Genomic DNA, 9,144 nt, shown 5'->3' with positions numbered 1-9,144 from the left:
TTGTCATCTTTGCAAGAAGGGGGTGCGGGAATGGGGATCGCGATTCGTGGATTCGGGGGTTGCCGGGACTAGAGCAGACGAGCCGGCGAAGCTTAAGGAGGAAGACTTAAATATACCCAGATATTTTCATCGCAAACGGTTCCTAGAAAACAACTGCGTGTGATGTTGTAGATATTTTCTTATTAGCTGTGAAAGACGAATTTGGAATAAAGTGCCAACGGATGGTGTTTTAAATGAACGAGAAATTTTGTAGTACTAATACAACTGTCATGTCAAATTATGGAAAATTTCAGGGGTCATTTGACCTTCTAAGACATTTAAGTGATTTTCTAGCCATTTAATGACCGTAATTGAAATTTGAACTACATGCACATGCAACAGCTATCCATAACGGTTTGAAAACTCATATTTCGTGTACTTGTGTGCGATTTAATTCCATGTGCAGTAAATTGGAAGGAATTTCCGAACATATTGGTCTAACGGCTATGACACAATTAAGCATGGAGTGACATGGCATTTTAATTCCAAAAACTTAAAAAAAATCAGAAACACATGAAACCTTTGTTGATGTAATGTCATGCCACCAAGATGATGTGGTAAAAAATTGGCATGTTTGACCAAAGTTTGGAAACACACCCCTCACAAACCGGAGCAACTCACTAGAAGGCTCGTGGTTCCGAAAGGGAACGATGCATGTTTGATGACGAACGGGAGATTGCTTCCTCTTACGGCCTTCAATTTTTTCCTACGTCTAACGTGCACTACTACAACTGTAATGTGAAATTTTTGAAAATTCTAGGGGTCATTTGACCTTTTAAAGACATTTAAGTGATTTTCTAGCCATTTAATGACCGTAATTCAAATTTGAAGTACATCTACATGCAACGCCTAACCAAAACGGTTTGAAAAATCATATTTGTGTACTTATGTGTGAGTTAATTCCATGTGCAGTAAACTAGAAGGAATTTTCAAACATATTTGTATCACGACATGGACACATATGCATGAATACGTATGCATGGTGTGGCATGGCATTTTAATTCCAAAAAAAAAATCAGAAACACATGAAACCTTGGTTGATGTAATGTCATGCCACCAAGATGATGTGGCAAAGAAATTGGCATGTTTGACGAAAGTTTGGACACACACCCCTCACAAACCGGAGCAATTCGCTAGAAGGTTCGTGGTTCCGAGAGGGAACAATGCATGTTTGATGACGAACGGGAGATAGATTCCTCTTACGGCCTTCAAATTTTTTCTACGTCTAAGGTGCACTACTACAACTGTAATGTGAAATTTTGGAAAATTCTAGGGGTCATTTGACCTTTTAAAGACATTTAAGTTATTTTATAACCATTTAATGACCGTAATTCAAATTTGAACTACATGTACACTACAAAGAAAAATACACTTCCGTGATGATACGTGTTTGTCACAGTAGGTCGCGTTTTTTGTCATGCATGTACATCCATGACGATTTTATGACAGAATCAAGATAGTCATACCTGTGCTGTCGTAGAAGTGTTCCATGACATTACCAAAATTATCATCACGGAAGTGTCCACTTCCATGACGATAAATCGCGCGTCACAGAAGTGCTTTCGTCAAGGGTGACCGACACGTGGCATCCACCGCAACGGAACACTGTTAAGCTATCGGGTCGGGTTTTGGATCCCATAACCCGTTAACAGCCCCGACCAATGGGGATTTTCCACGTGTAAAATCATCATTGGCTGGAGGAAACACGTGTCGGCTCACCGTTGGGACAAATGTCATCCGCTCATTGGACCGAAGGCGCCTATGATACGGCGACACGTGGCACGGCCCAACAGAGGCCCATTCCTGTGAAAAGGCCGGTCCGTTTGACTTGGTCAAAAGGTGGCGGGCCGGCCCACGGAAAGCATGTTAACGGCCTGTTCGCATATAGCCTATTTACAGCCCGCTAACCCAGGGCCCGTTACGCCCTATCCGAATTAGGCCCAGTAGCATCATCTGGGCCGTCCAATATGATTCAGCCCATTTTAACTTCCGGCCCATGTGCGGCCCATGACTTCTTTCGGCCCATATGAGGACCTTTGTAACTCTTGGCCCATTAACGGCCCGTGGTGAAACTGGCCCGTAATGAACAATATATCACTTTATACCCATTAACGGGCCGTTATTTCATTGGGCCGTTTCCAGCCCAAGTTATCTTTCAGCCTTCTCAGGGCCCATTGATTCTTGGGTTCATTTGCAGAATTCGGTTACATACGGCCCGTTACTGTCATTTTCTGCTTGTGGGCCAAATTCAGCCCGTCGTTACAGTCGGCCCGTTTGCGGACCGTTAATACGTTGGGTCGTTTTCATCTAAAAAAACCCGTTGGGCTGTTTTCATAGAGTTATCAAATACGGCCTATTAACGGCCCGCTATGGTCCACGAATAGTACGGCCCATGATTGGCGAAATGATGATACGCCCCGTAGAAGGTCCATGGATCCTACGGCCCGTATGAGGCCCATGGATAGTACGGCCCATAGAAGGCCCATGGATCGTACGGCCCATAGAAGACCCATGGACCCTACGGCCCGTAGAAGGCCCATGGACAATATGGCCCGTATAGAAGGCTGATGGATCCTACGGCCGGACGAAGGCCCATGGATCATACGGCCTGCAGGAGGCCCATGGTTACAACAGTCCGTGTGTTGCCATGATTATTTTGGCCTAGTTACCAAAAATAGGCTATTGTGGCCACTAGAAAAAAATAGAAAAAGAACTGCAGTGACTACAAGCAAACAACTAAAAAAGACAATAAGGAAATAAATAAGCAAGCAATTAACGTAGCCTATTACCGCTATTACACATATTACATCCACTGGGCATCAAAGTTCGCCACCAGTGCAAATATAGGGAACAAAGCAGCACATTACATACACTGGCCGTCAAAATTGGCCACGAGTGCAAATAAACGCGGCAGCAAAACAAGGCATAACTGAAACAACTTCAGAAGAGCTCAAGAAACGTTATCCTGGGTATCCACCATGCTGGCAATAAGCTTAGCAAGCTGATTAGCTTTGTCCTGTTTGGCGCTAAAATCCTCCAACGCTTGCTGTTGCACCAGAAACTATGCATCTGAATGCTCCAGGGACTTCCGCAGTCCTTCCGCTTCTTGTCGCAGCACAGCTGATCGATGTCTTTCAGCTTGTAGTTGAGACTCAAGAAACCGAACTGATTCAGACAGTGAGTTTGAATAGCTTGTGCAAGCGGTAGTGGCCAGTAAATCGAACACTAAACCAAGACATGACTTTGGGGTTGTCTCGCTGTCTTCAAGATAGTCTTCCTTAGCTGTTTTATCAGCTTTGTTGGAGACCAACAAGGATGTGTCACTATCCTGAACCTTATCTGCATTACTTCCTTTACCATTGCTTAATAAGGCACTCTTCCCCAATATTTTGTCAGCATTCTAAAAGAAGAAACAAGCAGACACATAACAAGTTTAGCATGTACTAGTATATGAAACTCATTTCGGTGAACCAGTTCATTAGTAAGGTGGACAGGATTAAACTACCAAGTCTTCTATTGCCAAGTACTAGTACATAATAAAAGCATCAAACAAACATATATCTATGTCCTATGGTCACTGCATTGTCTTGCCAAATCAAAATAGAGACACGGTTCAAATCATATCAGTTCAAGACAAAGCAGCAGTGAAAGAATACAAAGCGTGGGAAACTACACGGCACAACAAGATTTCAGATGGGTACCGCGGGTCTACATGTACAACAACACTATTGGCTCTGTTGTGATGCTAGTAATGTGCATGATATGAAAGTCAACTGTATACACAATTGAAATTGAAATCAACAGAGCTATTGATAAGAGCAAACCTATTAAAGAAACATGCGTGAACATACCTGCTGTGCCATTGGAGTTTCGATTGGATCCTTCAATTTAAAAATAAGTTTGTATGAGTAAATACAGTGATACAAGAGCAAAGCAATCATAGTTAAAAAAGGCGCGCCTAAGCGAGCGCTTAAGCGCGCCTAGGCTCTAGGCGTTGGCAAAACGCATTGCGCATAACTACGCATAATCTGTGCATAACTGCGCATAAGCATGCGCTTTGGTCAGTAAAGTGCAAGGTGGTGGCAAAACGCACAGTTAACGCCTAGCGCTTTTTTGAACTATGATAGCAATGGAATCTTAAATTAGAACAGTTGTTCTTCAGGTTTAGGCACTTGTTCTACATGAACAGAGTACAGTAAGACGCAAGAATATAATACTTAAAAATAGAAAATGAGCTCATAGACCTTACCACATTCTTGGTTCGGGACCAGTACAGAACAAGGCGTTCCCAGTCATCGTCCAGTAAATGTGTCTCAGGAGAACATAAGGAAATTTGATGAGTTTCTTTGCCGGTGAAGTACGTTTTCTTCAGGTAATTCTGATACTGCCACCAAGAATTCTTGAAGATAGCAGAGGTATTAGCACATGTTACCTCATCCTGAGTTTCCAAATCGGTCCTTCTCTATAGAGCAAAATGGGAAAATTTGCTGTATTATAACCATCATGGAGGTACGATGTATGGGACGAAGCAAAGTAATTGCCATGAATAACATTACTTACACATAACTCCTGGACAACACCTGCAACTGGCATTTTCCTTCATCTTCAGTATAATATTTCCAAGATGGGAAGATACGCGCATACGATTTAACAACATCAAATGCGATAGATGCTAAACTACGACTAGCTGGTTGTGCTTCCTCTACAGGAATAGGCGTACTAACTGGTGGAGTTGGGGTTCGCCGTGATAGTACTGGCCCTTTGGGCACTGGAGCTGCCTTACTAACTGCTCTTGTTTGGGAGCTCTGTGGTGGAGATGGTGCTGTGTCAACAGGAACTGGGTTACTATCGGCTGGGGTTGGGGTTAGATTGGGTGAAGCTGGTTCTCTGTCCATCGCAGCAGGGGTACAATCTGCGAGAGTTTGGGTTATGTGTGGTAGGGCTGGTTCTTGTGCATGTACAACCGGGGTGCTATCTCCACCAAGAGGTAGCACTATTTTATTTGAAGACCGTGTTTTTAGTCCGCTAGATACTGGCATCACCCGCTCCAATTCAAATGGCTGATAAACAGGAAACATAGTTGAATGTACAGACATTGTATGAGAGACAGATGCAATAGATAGTGTGGAAAAAAGAGGGCATGAAATAGTTGACATGTATATTGTTTAACTAAAACGGATAGCATGACATAATTTCACATATAGGATGTCTATCTAAACTGGATAGCATATCATAACATAATTCAAAGATATAATGAATAACTAAACAGGATCGCATGACATAATTCACCTACATGTTATCTAAGTAATCAGGATCACATCATTTAATTCACATATGTGATTTATATGCTAAACAGAGGGCATTCGATATGATGTCTGAACTAAGAACATGGTGTTGAATATTGTGTATATGATGTCTAAACTATGCAATGCAAGACACTGTATGCATGATATGAGCAGTATAACCGTGCCAAGTTAGAGCATACACCTCAGTGGGGGAATAGGACTGGTCATCTGTCCCTGAATCCATCTCTGAGGAGCTATCGGGACCCAACAAGAGATCTGCTTCGACAGGTAGCACTGTCTGCTCTGAAGGCCTTGTTTTCACTCCAGATTTTCCATCTCCCACCCAAATGGCTGATTCACAGGAAGAGTAGTTTAATGTACAAACATTGTCGATAAATGGAAATGTAATGAAGAAAAGGATGGGCAAGATATCATTCAAATATATGATGCCTGGTTAAACATGATGGCATTGCACATTTCACATATATTATGGCTGGCTAAAAGACATGAGACTGCATAATTCCCATATATGATATATAAACTAAACAGGTGGCATTACATAACATGTCTAAACTAACCAGATGACATATATGATGTCAAAAGTAGGCACTGCAAGGCAACATATGCATGATATGACTAACATCATCATGCCAAGGTAGAGCAAACACCTTCGGGGGTAAATAGGAGTGGTCAGCGGCGTCTGAATCCGCCTCAGAACAGATATCTTCCTCTGGATTACAATCTGGAGAGGGGTGGGGAGGGTTTGCCATTGAACCCACCATGGAGCGATGTCTGCATGACATTGTATTGCCACGCAAAACTCTTCTCGTTTTCTCTACATGTTCAGCATGACTGTGTACAATATCTGACATGGATACGAAAAAAATATGGTGAGATTATGTAAGGAGAGCATGCAGAAATTTAGAGTGATGGTAACAACCAGTGGATCGACGTTTTTCCGTTGAACCAAAATAGCCCTAATGGATCGACGTGAATGTATAGTAATAAGTGATGCAACAAGTGTACAACCTCTTTGCCGTAGCCGTGTCGACCTCAGCATCATTGGGTTGGTCGCTGAAGCAGTTGAGGCAGAGGTGGCTGTCGGAGGTGTGGAGGAAGATCTAAGGAATCTGTAGACGGCGTCCAGGGCACTGCTCTGTTGTGATGGATCGTTCTGTCATTGGAGCAGCTCCGGTGAGCCGTAAGACGTCAAGGCTGAAGCAGCACAAGACAGACATCGTCAATCTCAAGTGGGATTCTAATAGCATCTCCAATAGATGATGTTAAATGGATGTAAAATTAACATCACCAAAAACCACCTGACTACAACAGATGAGGTAAAAACTGTTGACTCTGAACTTAACTGTCGAAACTGAAATTTACTGTGGAATCTGAATGCTACTGTCGAAACTAAATGCAATGGTAGCAGAGAGGCACTTGACATGTAGTTTAGGGAGGCCCTGCAGTTCATCTTCAACCTGCACCCCCCTGAGCCGCCAGCCACCACCGGCCCCAGCGCCGCCTCGCCGCCCCGAAACAACTCGCCACCGCCGCCCCGGCCAGCCCTCTAGGCCCCCCCGCCCCACCCTGAACCCTAAGATAGATAGTGGGGTACCTCTCCGGCGAGCCCCCATCCCCGCTGCGGGTGGTTCTTCCTTAACTCCGGTGAGCCCCCCAACCCCTGAAAATCGACTGACCCAAAAGTCGATTCAGTCGACTAAAGTGTGGCTTAATTGGAGCAGAGCAGCAGCACGAGCGAGGGGGAGAGCAGCAGCAGCAGCTGGGTGAGTGAGCGATCGAGCGAGAGCCGGAGCAGCAGCAGCAGCGCGAGCGAGCGAGAGCCGGAACAGCAGCAGCTGATCCGGGGGAGAGCCGCCGTGGAGATGTCGCCCGCGGCGCTGGCTTCAAGGTAGCCGCTCCATGGGGGTGCTGGATGGAGCACCGTCAGCGCCGGGAGGTCGAGGTAAGGAGAAGGTGCGATGCGATGAGTGTACAACCTCTTTGGTGGCGCCGAGTAGGCCTCGGCTTCGTCCGAGGAGTCGGTGAGGATGTTGCGGTTCCGGTGGAGCAGGTTTAGGCGACGCTGTGGGGATGGAGCAGCCGCGATAGACGAGGCGATCGTCGGAGCAGCTCCTTGGAGGTGGAGGACAGGGCGGCTGAACCGGCGGGACGGCGAGATGGACGACGGATCCTCATCCGGGGAGGTGGACGAGGGACGTCGAGCTATTGCGGTGGACGACGTCGTCGGGGAAGAGGCTCCGGCTGGGCAGCGGTGATGTGGCAGACGGAGGAGGGTGGGGTTTCGCGGCTGGAGCGGAGAGGTTATGGCAGCCTAGGATTTCGAATGGCAAACAGGGGGCGATGGGAGGGGGTGAAGCATGACTTAGGGACGCGCTTGTCCAAAATGTAGGGTGTGTTACAAAAGTACCCCCCACCGATTTGAACTAGCAGCCCTTTCGGCTCAGGGTTATAAGGGGGGTTTCGCGTGTCGGGATTTGGCAGCTGGAGGGAGTTTTCGCGCGCGTTGTAATTTCGGAATAGCAAGGCGCGGGTTGTGAAGGCGCCAGTTTTGGGAGCACGATATCTGAATTTTCGGGATATAACAAGACGCGGGTTGAATTTTAGGGACAAGCCTAACGTGTAGTAATATTGTACTTGTACGTACGAAATCAATTCACACTTCCCTCAACCAAAAAGAAAACGAAAAATAGAACTATTCACACCACACAAAGAGAGAGTCTTGCCCCGTTTTACTATACAAATGCTATTCAAAGCTACTCCCTCCTTCCATCTATATAGGGCCTAATGCGTTTTTTGATGCTAACTTTGACCAAATATTAGAGCAATGATATATGACATGCAACTTACACAAAGCACACCGTTAAATTCGTCCATGAAAGGTTCTTTCAATGATATAATGTTCACATTGTGCATGTCATGTACTATTAATCTTGTCAATAGTCAAAGGCGGTCTTAAAAATCTCATTACACCCTATATAGATGGAAGGAGGGAGTATGAATCCATGTTATGTCCGATTAAATTTTTTCGCTTGCTGTATAATGCATGTAACCTACTCATACCAACATTTTAGTGCATTCCAAATGTCTATACTACCGCTGCAATTCGAACTAAATTTGAATTCGTTTCTCTATTTCAATAAGAATCTATAATCATGATTGTTGCCAACTTCAACCATCATAGTTTCCTTGCTATCCGCCAGATATAAATCGGACGGCCTATAATGCAGGATAGCAGGCACACCATCATCAACAACTCCGTTTTTTATAAGAGTAGAGATAAAATATATTAAATGTAGTATAACATGTTCATAACCACACCATGTGTATCACCGTTATATATATTCACACATGCGTCGGTTTGAAACATTATGATAAATTCTTCTAATATCCGAATTCGCTTTTTATAATGAAGTATATATGATGTCTATTCGTCTTTTACACCCACACAACCCTCTTATCTTTGTAGCTAGCGCTAACTTTCTCTTGTGCATGCACACGCCCGCATCCCTCTCACCCTCCCTCAGCATTCTCTAGCTCCATCGCGCAAATTCGTCTTTTCACTTTAGGTCGTTCACCCACGGTGTGTGTAGGCCCCCCAGCTCCTTCTTTACGGCACACATCGATCGATATGCCTCTCTAGCAAGGTGTGCATAGCACAAACACAAGCTTCCCATCTTCTCTTGTCACCGTCCATGCCTCACTCCCACCACTCTTTTCATCGTTCTCGTACTCGCACACTCCTCCCCCCTCGATATAGTATGCCTCTCGTACCACCTCCTACATGCATCCCTCTCTCTCT

This window comes from Triticum aestivum, chromosome 7D (assembly GCF_018294505.1).
Source record: "Triticum aestivum cultivar Chinese Spring chromosome 7D, IWGSC CS RefSeq v2.1, whole genome shotgun sequence".
In the NCBI taxonomy this organism is placed as follows: domain Eukaryota; kingdom Viridiplantae; phylum Streptophyta; class Magnoliopsida; order Poales; family Poaceae; genus Triticum; species Triticum aestivum.
The sequence above is the reverse complement of the archived record's forward strand: the minus strand, read 5'-3'. Positions refer to the sequence as shown.